The sequence below is a fragment of the Mustela nigripes genome, chromosome 2, assembly GCF_022355385.1.
Source record: "Mustela nigripes isolate SB6536 chromosome 2, MUSNIG.SB6536, whole genome shotgun sequence".
NCBI lineage: Eukaryota > Metazoa > Chordata > Mammalia > Carnivora > Mustelidae > Mustela > Mustela nigripes.
Window position 1 is genome coordinate 193,811,907 of NC_081558.1, and position 13,660 is coordinate 193,825,566.

At 38.4% G+C, this 13,660-nt stretch overlaps 1 long non-coding RNA gene across 2 annotated transcripts in view; it reads left to right on the forward strand.

Moving 5' to 3' along the window:
• The window catches only part of LOC132012319 (uncharacterized), a 127,738-nt gene that overhangs the window by 94,406 nt on the left and 19,672 nt on the right, over nt 1–13,660 (forward strand). The window lies entirely within an intron of this gene.

Below are 13,660 nucleotides of genomic sequence, written 5' to 3' on the forward strand. Positions count from 1 at the left end.
AAGCCGTCTGGCCCTGGGCTTTTGTTTGTTTGGAGATTTTTAATGACTGTTTCAATCTCCTTACTGGTTATGGGTCTGTTCAGGCTTTCTATTTCTTTCTGGTTCAGTTGTGGTAGTTTATATGTTTCTAGGAATGCATCCATTTCTTCCAGATTGTCAAATTTGTTGGCGTAGAGTTGCTCATAGTTCAGTTTGTGGTTTTTATGGGTTAGGTTATTTGCCCAAAGTCATACTTCTCATTCTCTTTCTGATCGGTTCTCATTTTTTTTAATTAATAAAAATAAAATGACTTACCCATGGACAGATTTTATATTCTTGTGATTTTGATAATCTTCATATTAGCTTGAAATTCATCTCTCTAACCACTGGAGCCTAGACTTCTTTTTACACTTGACTCTTATAAACTGTGATTTCAGTTTTTGTGTAACTTTCCTACTTTCTTACCTTTTTCATTTTGACAGATTTTTCAAATAACTTTTATTGGTGGAAAAGTTTTCTGTGGTTCTTTATGAAAGTTTGTCACATCATTTAATTCAGTAGTCCAGATCATCAGCAATCATGACTAAGTGACAAATACATGCCCGGTGCTGTACGGAAGGCCAAGGATAAAAAGATAAATGGAAGACTGTAGCTGGGAAGTATAAACAGAACTGATGTACGACATCAGAAGAAGTATAACTTGAAGCCTTTTAAGCTGCTAAAATGTGTATAACTTGTGTTCTAGTGGGTGTTACTCTCATTTGTTATTAAGGAACCCAGCTCTCTGAAAAAACCTCTTCTTCCTCTCCTCTCCCTCCCCTCCAATCTGTACATGTGGATTGTTGCATTTATTTTTATCATATTTGGTTGATCACTGCTTTGGTCATTACTGATGAAACTGATCCTAGTTGATGACACCATTTTATCTCACTAGTCATTGTAGGCTCTGTACTAGATTTTGCCACATTGCTCAGAAATGCTGCCACATCTGGGGCACCTGGGTGGCTCAGTCAGTTAAGCATGCAACTTGATTTTGGCTCAGTTTATGATCTCAGTGTTGTGAGATTGAACCCTACATTGAGGCCCGTGTCACCCAGATTCTCTCTCCCTCTCTCTGTTGTTCCCTACCCTTAAAAAAAAAAAAAAAGAAAGAAAAAGAAAAAAAGAAATGCTGCCACATCTATTGGTCATGCCAGGGTCTTACTGCTGTACTGGAAACTTTGAGTGTTAAAGATGATTGCTGTTCTATTTTGACAAGAAGGCAACGTTCTATTTTCTGATTTTCAGGTTACATTTATTTAGAGGAGAAACAATGCAGTGTGTTATGACTGTCAATTGATATGGAAATCTGTAACTATTATGTATATATAGTATGTATGAGTCCTGATTTTAAATGAGACCAGCTGAAACCTACATTTTATGCTTTGTGAAAGTCTGAGCTCTTCCCAAAACACCCAGAGACATATGGACATGTGGGCATCTTGGATTCCAATTTATTGTCTTTGTTGGAATTTTGTTTCTATGCTGTCTGATTTTGTTTTTATTTTACATTATTATTATTTTTAAAGATTTTATTTATTTGACAGAGAGAGAGTGAGCACAAGCTGGGGGAGTGGGAGAGGAAGAAGCAGACTCCCTGCTGAGCAAGAAGCTTGATGCAGAACTCAATCCCAGGACCCTGGGATCATGATCTGAGTGAAGGCAGATGCTTAATTGACTGAGCCACTCAGGCACCCTGATTTTGTTTTTAAAAAGGCATTATTTAAATATGATACACTGCTCCTTATCAGTATCTACAAAGAAGCTATCCTCACACAATCCTGAAAATTTACTGGTGGGAAATGGGGAGAAATGCTTAAAATTTGGAAAAGTAAGGAATATTGAACATTATAAATTCTATTGAAAAAAGTCTGCCATTGGGCATTTTTCACCACCCAAACTTGCATCATTCTTTCTTCTTTCCTTCTCTACTTCTCACTTCTCCTATTCCATTTAGAAGAAAATACGTTGCTCACATTGTCCCATGAATAAAAGGCAGTATTCATTTTGGTTGCCTTGAGTTTTTCCTTCAGAATCTCTCCCTTTACCCCATGAGCTTTATCAAACAAGACCTTTTCCCAAACAGTTTTCTCCTGAGGTAGAATTCTGGATTTGGGGCACCTGGGTGGTTCAGTTGGTCAAGCATCTGCCTTCAGCTCAGGTCCTGTTCTCAGGGTCCTTGGATCGAGCCCTGCATCAGGCTCCCTGCTCAGGGGGATGTCTGCTTCTCCCTTGCCTTCTGTGCTCTCTCTCTTTCTTGTGCTAGGTCTTGTGATCATAAAATGTGTGGTCTCACAATTCCATGAATCCAAATGACATGGGAAAACAAACAAACAAACAAACAAACATGGGTATATAAATTGGTACAACTACTTTGGGATAAAGTTTGGCAGGACCAGCTTCATGGATAAGTGACCTATGCAGCCACAGAGTCCCTGTGTTTAAAAGGACGCCCCCCCCCCCCATTCTAATGTTCTACTGTTTGTCTTGAAATTATTTAATAATTTTTTAACAAAGGGCTCTGAATTTTCATATTTCACTGGTCCCAGAAAGTTAGATAGGTACTCTTGTAGGTTGGCATTACCCACCAAAGCTGAGCAAGTCCAGTGACCTGAACATTTTAACTCCTAGTTAAAAATCCAACTGAAACTCATACTCATTTTCACCAAAAGATATTACAGAAATATTTATCTAGGCAGGATTCATTATAGCCAAAAAGGGAAACAAAACTCCCATTTCTATCAGCAATGAATGAACATGTAAATCGAGTTGTATTCATACAAAGAAATATTTTATAGCAGAGAAAATTAATGACCTACTGCTACAAATTATAGTGGATTAATTTTATGAACATATTAGGGAAAAGAAGTAAGGCAATTCAGGATTCCATATATATAAAGTTTAACAGCAAACAAAATTGTAATATTAGAAGAAAGTCTAGTGACTGATTTGGGGGATCAGAGCATTCTAGTAATTGGGAGGGAACATTATGAGGCTCCTGGGTTTCTGCTACTATTCTATCTTTTTGACTTGTATGTAGGTTTACATGTGCATCACTTTGTAAAGCTATACATTTATGTTAAACACTTTTTTTTGATGTGTCTTATACACACACAAAAATAAAATAATAATACCTAACATGAGAAATAATACCTAATAAGAGAAATTAGAGTCTATCTGTTATGAGCCAAGTAGAAGCTTTCTTAAATAATCTCTGATTTAAATAACTCCTTTTATTAATAGATGCTGTTTCTTCCCATTGTAAAGCACTGTCAGATTCCCAAGACTCATGAATGATTGTATCTAGTAAGCCTCTGTCCCGTGTGCCCTTTTAATAAGCCAACAAGCTTTCATCTGAATAAGATAAGGACATCTATGGTAATAGAAGTGTATTCATTCTACTTATGAACTATTAATAAGACTTTAATAGATTTTTCATGGAATGTCAATACCAGCATGAAGGTGAGCCTCAGACAGGTCTGGGATAAGGAAGGAGAAAGCTGACACAAATTGCTCGCCATTTCTTATCTCTGCATCTTTAATCGGCCTCCAGTCATTCTTCGTCTTGGTCTTATTTTTCTTATATTTATTGCCAGTAACATATGGCTATTACATAACTTTCAAAATTTTATGTCCCTTCAGTACAAAAGGCAAGGCAGACTGCTGTATCCTCAGACCTAATCACAAACTTTAGAAAGAGAGAGCTTGGCTGCCTATGTTGCATCAGTTTGCTATCTCTGGATCAGTTTGAATGGCTGGAAGAGGATCACACAGTAGTAACAGATTTACAATAATCCATTTTTTTTTACATCAAAATAGTAATTATAATTTGAATACTCGGATAAAGGAAAAGAATCTGGACAGCACCCCAGAGATCCTTTTCTTTTTCCTTTTTTTTTTTAAATTTCTTTTCAGTGTAACAGTATTTATTTTTAAAAAATTTTTTATTTTTTATAAACATGTAATATATTTTTAACCCCTGGGTTACAGGTATGTGAATCGCCAGACTTACACACTTCATAGCACTCACCATAGCACATACCCTCCCCAATGTCCATAATCCCACCCCTTTCTCCCAACCCCCCTCCCCCCAGCAACCCTCAGTTTGTTTTGTGAGGTTAAGAATCACTTATGGTTTGTCTCCCTCCCAATCCCATCTTGCTTCATTTATTCTTCTCCTACCTTCTTAACCACAGCTCCCATGTTGCATCTCCACTTCCTCATATCAGGGAGATCATATGATAGTTGTCTCTCTCTGCTTGACTTATTTTGCTAAGCATAATACCCTCTAGTTCCATCCACATCGTCGCAAATGGCAAGATTTCATTTCTTTTCATGGCTGCATAGTATTCCATTGTGTATATATACCACTTCTTCTTTATCCATTCATCTGTTGATGGACATCTAGGTTCTTTACATAGTTTGGCTATTGTGGACATTGCTGCTATAAACATTCGGGTGTACATGCCCCTTCAGATCACTACATTTGTATCTTTAGGGTAAATACCCAGTAGTGCAATTACTGGGTCATAGGGTAGTTCTATTTTCAACATTTTGAGGAACCTCCATGCTGTTTTCCAGAGTGGTTGCACCAGCTTTCATTCCCACCAACAGTGTAGGAGGGTTCCCCTTTCTCCACATCCTTGCCAGCATCTGTCATTTCCTGACTTGTTAATTTTAGCCATTCTGACTGGTGTGAGGTGATATCTCATTGTGGTTTTGATTTGTATTTCCCTGATGCCGAGTGATATGGAGCACTTTTTCATGTGTCTGTTGGCCATCTGGATGTCTTCTTTTCAGAAATGTCTGTTCATGTCCTCTGCCCATTTCTTGATTGGATTATTTGTTCTTTGGGTGTTGAGTTTGCTAAGTTCTTTATAGATTTTGGACACTAGCCCTTTATCTGATATGTCGTTTGCAAATATCTTCTCCCATTATGCCAGTTGTCTTTTGATTTTGTTAACTGTTTCCTTTGCTGCGCAAAAGCTTTTGATCTTGATGAAATCCCAATCGTTCATTTTTGCCCTTGCTTCCCTTGCTTTTGGCGATGTTCCTAGGAAGATGTTGCTGTGGCGGTGGTCAAAGAGGTTGCTGCCTGTGTTCTCCTCAAGGATTTTGATGGATTCCTTTCTCACATTGAGTTCCTTCATCCATTTTGAGTCTATTTCTGTGTGTGGTATAAGGAAATAGTCCCATTTCACTTTTCTGCATGTGGCTGTCCAGTTTTCCCAACACCATTTATTGAAGAGGCTGTCTTTTTTCCATTGGACATTCTTTCCTGCTTTGTCGAAGATTAGTTGACCATAGAGTTGAGGGTCTATTTCTGGGCTCTCTATTCTGTTCCATTGATCTATGTGTCTGTTTTTGTGCCAGTACCATGCTGTCTTGATGATGACAGCTTTGTAATAGAGCTTGAAGTCCGGAATTGTGATGCCACCAACGTTGGCTTTCTTTTTCAATATCCTTTGGCTATTTGAGGTCTTTTTTTGGTTCCATATAAATTTTAGGATTATTTGTTTCATTTCTTTGGAACAGATGGGTGGTACTTTGATAGGAATTGCATTAAATGTGTAGATTGCTTTAGGTAGCATAGACATTTTCACAATATTTATTCTTCCAATCCAGGAGCATGGAACATTTTTCCATTTCTTTGTGTCTTCTCAATTTCTTTTATGAGTACTTTATAGTTTTTGAGTATAGATTCTGTGCCTCTTTGGTTAGGTTTATTCCTAGGTATCTTATAGTTTTGGGTGCAATTGTAAATGGGATCAACTCCTTAATTTCTCTTTCTTCTGTCTTGTTGTTGGTGTAGAGACATGCAACTGATTTCTGTGCATTAATTTTATATCCTGATACTTTACTGAATTACTGTATAAGTTCTAGCAGTTTTGGAGTGGAGTCTTTTGGGTTTTCCATGTATAGTATCATATCATCTGCGAAGAGTGATAGTTTGACTTCTTCTTTGCCGATTTGAATGCCTTTAATATCCTTTTGTTGTCTGATTGCTGAGGCTAGGACCTCTAGTACTATGTTGAATAGCAGTGGTGATAATGGACATCCCTGCCGTGTTTCTGACCTTAGTGGAAAAGCTTTCAGTTTTTCTCCATTGAGAATGATATTTGCAGTGGGTTTTTCAAAGATGGCTTTGATGATATTGAGGTATGTGCCCTCTATCCCTACACTTTGAAGAGTTTTGATCAGGAAGGGATGCTGTACTTTGTCAAATGCCTTTTCAGCATCTATGGAGAGTATCATATGGTTCTTGTTCTTTCTTTTATTGATGTGTTGTATCACATTGATTGATTTGCAGATGTTGAACCAACCTTGCATCCCTGGAATATATCCCACTTGGTCGTGGTGAACAATCCTTTTAATGTACTGTTGAATCCTATTGGCTAGTATTTTGGTGAGAATTTTTGCATCTGTGTTCATCAAGGACATTGGTCTGTAGTTCTCTTTTTTGATGGGATCCTTGTCTGGTTTTGGGATCAAGGTGATGCTGGCCTCATAAAATGAGTTTGGAAGTTTTCCTTCCATTTCTATTTTTTGGAACAGTTTCAGGAGAATAGGAATTAGTTCTTCTTTAAATGTTTCGTAGAATTTTCCCGGGAAGCCGTCTGGCCCTGGGCTTTTGTTTGTTTGGAGATTTTTGATGACTGTTTCAATCTCCTTACTGATTATGGGCCTGTTCAGGCTTTCTATTTCTTTCTGGTTCAGTTGTGGTAGTTTATATGTCTCTAGGAATGCATCCATTTCTTCCAGATTGTCAAATTTGTTGGCATAATGTTGCTCATAGTATGTTCTTATAATTGTATTTCTTTGGTGTTAGTTGTGATCTCTCCTCTTTCATTCATGATTTTATTTATTTGGGTCCTTTCTCTTTTCTTCTTGATAAGTCTGGCCAGGGGGTTATCAGTCTTCTTAATTCTTTCAAAGAACCAGCTCCTTGTTTAATTGATTTGTTCTATTTTTTTTGTTGTTTCTATTTCATTGATTTCTGCTCTGATCTTTATGATTTCTCTTCTCCTGCTGGGTTTAGGGTTTATTTCTTGTTTTTTTTCTCCAGCTCCTTTAAGTATAGGGTTAGGTTGTATACCTGAGACCTTTCTTGTTTCTTGAGAAAGGCTTTTACTCTATATATTTTCCTCTTACGACTGCCTTTGTTGTGTCCCACAGATTTTGAACTGTTGTGTTTTCATTATCATTTGTTTCCATGAATTTTTTCAAATCTTCTTTAATTTCCTGGTTGACCCATTCATTCTTTAGAAGGATGCTGTTTAGTCTCCATGTATTTGGGTTCTTTCCAAATTTCCTCTTGTGATTGAGTTCTAGCTTCAGAGCATTGTGGTCTGAAAATATGCAGGGAATGGTCCCAATCTTTTGACACTGGTTGAAACCTGATTTAGGACCGAGGATGTAATCTATTCTGGAGAATGTTCCATGTGCACTAGAGAAGAATGTGTATTCTGTTGCTTTGGGATGGAATGTTCTGAATATATCTGTGATGTCCATCTGGTCCAGTGTGTCATTTAAGGCCTTTATTTCCTTGTTAATCTTTTGCTTGGATGATCTGTCCATTTCAGTGAGGGGAGTGTTAATGTCCCCTACTGTTATTGTATTATTGTTGATGTGTTTCTTTGATTTTGTTATTAATTGGTTTATATAGTTGGCTGCTCCCACTTTGGGGGCATAGATATTTAAAATTGTTAGATATTCTTGTTGGACAGATCCTTTGAGTATGATATAGTGTCCTTCCTCATCTCTTATTAGAGTCTTTGGCTTAAAGTCTAATTAATCTGATATAAGGATTGCCACTCCTGCTTTCTTCTGATGTCCATTAGCATGTAAGTTCTTTTCCACCCCCTCACTTTAAATCTGGGGGTGTCTATGGGTTTGAAATGAGTTTCTTGTAGGTAACATGTAGGTGGGTTTTGTTTTCTTATCCATTCTGATACCCTGTGTCTTTTGATTGGGGCATTTAGCCCATTAACATTCAGGGTAACTATTGAGAGATATGAATTTAGTGCCATTGTATTGCCTGTAAGGTGACTGTTACTGTATATGGTCTCTGTTCCTTTCTGATCTACTGCTTTTAGGCTCTCTCTTTGCTTAGAGGACCCCTTTCAATATTTCCTGTAGAGCTGGTTTGGTGTTTGCAAATTCTTTCAGTTTTTGTTTGTCTTGGAAGTTTTTAATCTCTCCTTCTATTTTCAATGATAGCCTAGCTGGATATAGTATTCTTGGCTGCATGTTTTTCTCATTTAGTGCTCTGAATATATCATGCCAGCTCTTTCTGGCCTGCCAGGTCTCTGTGGATAAGTCTGCTGCCAATCTAATATTTTTACCATTGTATGTTACAGACTTCTTTTCCTGGGCTGCTTTCAGGATTTTCTCTTTGTCACTGAGACTTGTAAATTTTACTATTAGGTGATGGGGTGTGGACTTATTCTTATTGATTTTGAGGGGGGTTCTCTGCACCTCCTGGATTTTGATGCTTGTTCCCTTTGACATATTGGGGACATTCTCCCCAATAATTCTCTCCAGTATACCTTCTGCTCCCCTCTCTCTTCGTCATCTTCTGGAATCCCAATTATTCTAATGTTTTGTCTTATGGTGTCACTTATCTCTCGAATTCTCCCCTTGTGGTCCAGTAGCTGTTTGTCCCTCTTTTGCTCAGCTTCTTTATTCTCTGTCATTTGGTCTTCTATATCACTAATTCTTTCTTCTGCCTCATTTATCCTAACAGTGAGAGCCTCCATTTTTTTATTGCACCTCATTAATAGCTTTTTTGATTTCAACTTGGTTAGATTTTTGTTCTTTTATTTCTCCAGAAAAGGCTTTTATATCTCCCGTGAGGATTTCTCTAATATCTTCCATGCCTTTTTCGAGCCTGGCTAGAACCTTGAGAATCATCACTCTGAACTCTACATCTGACATATTACCAATGTCTGTATTGATTAGGTCCCTAGCCTTCGGTACTGCCTCTTGTTCTTTTTTTTTTTTTGTGGTGAATTTTTCTGCATTGTCATTTTGTCCAGATAAGAGTATATGAAGGTGCAAGTAAAATACTAAAAGAGTGGCTATAACCCCAGGAAAAGATGCTTTAGCCAAATCAGAATAGATCCCAAATCATGAGGGGGGAGAAAGGGGATAAAAAGAGTTTCAGAAAGAAAAAAAAAGCAAAGAAAATAAACAATTAAAAAAAATGAATAAAGAAAAAGTATAAAAAAGAAAAAATATATATATTAGATAAACTAGTTAAAAAACATTAATCCATTCATCTGTTGACCTGTACCCCTGGGGATAAAAATATATGTTTATAAAAAATTAAAAATTATATAAAAAAACATTAAAAAAGAAAAGAGTAAAAGTTAAGAAAAATTTATCAGAAGAGAAAAAAATTGAAAAAGAAAAAACAATTAAATTAACTGCAAAACTAAAGAATCATGGGGAGAAAGCCATTTCTCCTCCTCTGGAATTTGCTGCTCTCCTTGATATTGAACCTGTACTCCTTGGTATGTGAACTTGATCCTGGCTGGATTTCTTGTTGATCTTCTGGGGGAGGGGCCTGTTGTAGTGATTCTCAAGGGTCTTTGCCTCAGGCGGAATTGCACCGCCCTTACCAGGGGCCGGGCTGGGTAATCTGCTCGGATTTGCTTTCGGGAGCTTTTGTTCCCTGAGCGCTATCTGTAGAGTTCCAGAGGATGGGAATGAAAATGGTGGCCTCCCGGTCTCTGGCCCGGAGGAGCTGAGAGCCCGGGCCCCCACTCCTCAGTGCACCCTCAGAGAACCACACCCAATTACTCCCATCTCCCTGGCCTCTGGCCACGCTCCGAGCTCCCCGAGCCTGCAACTGATTCAAGGTAACCCTGAGCTGGGAACTCACTCCTTGGCTCTGTCTCTGTATCCGGCTTCCCTGTTCTAATACCTGCAAGCTCTGCGACACTCAGAAGCCCCTGATCCTTCTGTGACCCTGCGGGACCTGAGGCCATGCTGACCCCGCATGGGCTTCACCCCGGTTTAGCCTCTGGAGCGATGTCCTTCAGTGGAACAGACTTTTAAAAGTCCTGATTTTGTGCTCTGTTGCTCTGTCGCTTGCTGGGAGCCAGCCCCTCCCCCCGGGGTCTATCTTCCCTTCGCTTTGGATTCACTTCTCCGCCAGTCCTACCTTTCAGAAAGTGGTTGATTTTCTGTTTCTAGAATTGCTGTTCTTCTCTTCGATCTGCAGTTGGATTTGGAGGTATTTGAAGTCTTTAGATAAGCTATCTAGCTGATCTCCTCCTAGCTGAAGTAGTCTCAGCCTGCTACTTCTCTGCCATCTTGACTCCTCCCTGAGTATTCATTGTTTTTGCACCACACCCAGTGCTCCATGCAATACATAACCTCCCCAATACCCACTACCTGGTTCCCCCAACCTCCCATCCCCTGCCCCTTGAAAACCCTCAGGTTGTTTTTCAGTGTCCATAGTCTCTCATGGTTCACCTCCCCTTCCAATTACCCTCAACTCCCTTCTCCTCTCCATCTCCCCAGGTCCTCCATGTTATTTGTTATGCTCCACAAATAAGTGAAACCATATGATAATTGGCTCTCTCTGCTTGACTCATTTCACTCAGCATAATCTCTTCCAGTCCCGTCCATGTTGCTACAAAAGTTGGGTATTCATCCTTTCTGATGGAGGCATAATACTCCATAGTGTATATGGACCACATCTTTGTTATCCATTCATCGGTTGAAGGGCATCTTGGTTCTTTCCACAGTTTGGCGACTGTGGCCATTGCTGCTATAAACATTGGGGTACAGATGGCCCTTCTTTTCACTACATCTGTATCTTTGGGGTAAATACCCAGTAGTGCAATTGCAGGGTCATAGGGAAGCTCTATTTTTAATTTCTTGAGGAATCTCTACACTGCTCTCCAAAGTAGCTGCACCAACTTGCATTCCCACCAACAGTGGAAGAGGGTTCCCCTTTCTCCACATCCTCTCCAACACACGTTGTTTCCTGTCTTGCTAATTTTGGCCATTCTAACTGGTGTAAGGTGGTATCTCAATGTGGTTTTGATTTGAATCTCCCTAATGGCTAGTGATGATGAACGTTTTTTCATGTGTCTGATAGCCATTTGTATGTCTTCATTGGAGAAGTGTCTGTTCATATCTTCTGCCCATTTTTTGATATGATTATCAGTTTTGTGTGTGTTGAGTTAAAATGTCTATACTGCCATGAGCAATCTATACTTTTAATGCCATTCCAATCAAAATTTCACCAGTATTTTTCAAAGAGCTGGAGCAAATAATCCTGAAATTTGTATGGAATTAGAAGAGACCCTGAATTGCTAAGGAAATGTTGAAAAACAAACAAACAAAAAAACCTGGCGGCATCATGTTACCTCATTTTAAGCTTTACTACAAAGCTGCGATCAGCAAGGCAGCATGATACTGGCATAAAAATGGACACATAGACTAGTGGAACAGATTAGAGAGTGCCGATATGGACCCTCAACTCTATGGTCAAATGATCTTCGACAAAGCAGGAAAAAATATACAGTGGAAAAAAGACAGTCTCTTCAATAAGTGGTGCTGGGAAAATTGGACAGCTATATGTAGAAGAATGAAACTCGACTATTCTCTTACACCATAAACAAAGATAAACTCAAAATGGATAAAAGACCTCAACGTGACACAGGAATCCATCAGAATCCTAGAGGAGAACATAGGCAGTAATCTCTTCAATATCAGCCACAGCAACTTCTTTCAAGATACATCTCCAAAGGCAAAGGAAACAAAAGTGAAGATGAACTTTTGGGACTTCATCAAGATCAAAAGCTTCTGCGCAGCAAAGGAAACAGTCAACAAACAAAGAGGCAACCCACGGAATCGGAGAAGATAGTGCAGACAAAAGGTTGATATCCAGAATCTATAATGAACTTCTCAAACTCAGCACATACACAACTGATAATTCATTCTTTTTGATCCAAAAAGCTTGTTTCTAATGCTTAGCATATGAGTGAATACACAGATTAAAGGGCAAGACATCAGCACCTCTACGTACACAGGATGGTGCCAATACCCTATCTTTCTGATCAGTGAATTGGCCTTGACTCACAATGTGAAGAAAATATTGGCCCTGTCTCCTATGAAAAGGCAAAAAATACAGGAATAATGTTCCTGTAAAACCTCTACTTATAGGGACACCTGGGTGGCTCAGTGGGTTAAGCCACTGTCTTCCGCTCGGGTCATGATCCCAGGGTCCTGGGATCGAGCCCCAAATCGGGCTCTCTGCTCAGCAGGGAGCCTGCTTCCTCCTCTCTCTCTGCCTGCCTCTCTACCTGCTTGTCATCTCTCTCTGTCAAATAAATGAATAAAATCTTTAAAAAAAAAAAAAAACCTCTACTTATAAACAGCATGGCATTTCAAATGAATGGTTAAAAGTTTAATTTTTCAAGAATTCATGTTGGGACATTTGGCTGTCCATTTTGGGGGGAAAGTTGGTTTTCTTGCCATATGCCAGTCATTAAAAAAATGCAGGTAGATAAAGTATTTAATAATAATACAAAGACTTTTAAAAAGCAAACAAACCCACAAAGACTGTCAATAGAATTTGTTTGTAAATATGGACAAAAGGGGTGGTTTTTAAAATTATACCAAAAAGACATAAAGGAGAAGATTGATAAATTTGATCACATTAGAGTTAAAAGCTTAACTTTAAGTAAAGATGTCATATATATTTTTACTTATTTGTATCTATTTATGTATTTATTTATTTAAATTCCAGTATAGATAACTGCTCCTCATGATAAATGTACTGCTAATCCCCTTCATCTATTTCACCCATACTTCTACCCACCTCGCCTATGGTAACCATCAGTTTCCTCTCTATAGTTAAGAGTCTGTTTTTTGGTTTACCTCTTTTTTTCTTTGTTTGTTTGCTTTCTATTTTAAATTCTACATATGAGTGAAGTCATAAAGTATTTGTCTTTTTTTTTACTTACTTCACTTAGAATTATGCCCTCCAGATCAACAACTGTTGTTGCAAATGCAAGATTTTGTTTTTTATGGCCGAATAATATTCCTCTGTGTGTGTGTGTGTGTGTATGTGTGTGTGAGTGAGACATCTTATTTATCCATTCATCTATTGATGGACACTTGGATTGCATTCATAATTTATCCATTGTAAATAATACTGTAATAATGGGGTACGTATCTCTTTTTGAATTAGTGTTTTTGTATTTTTGGAGAAAATGCCCAGTGGTGAGATTACTGGATTGTAGGGTAGTTCTATTTTTAACTTTTTGAAGAATATCCATACTATTTTCCACAGTGGCTGCACCAGTTTGCATTCCTACCAGCAATGCACAAGGTTTTCTTTTAGGACACCAAATAAGTTTTAAGACAAAAGTAGTGATCAATTTTAAATGTCCCCTTAGGTAGTAGGTTGTGATCCCAATTTTTCAATCAGCCATGAATCTAGGTTCTGCCATGAAGGTGTTTTGAAGATGTTATTAAAGTCCATAACTAGCTGACTTTAAGTAAAGGTGATTATTTTAGATTATGTGAGTGGCCCTGATTTAATTCCTTGAAGGCCTTAAGACAGAAGTGAGATTTCCTTGAAGGAGAGGGAATTCTACCCCATGGATTGCAGCTTCAG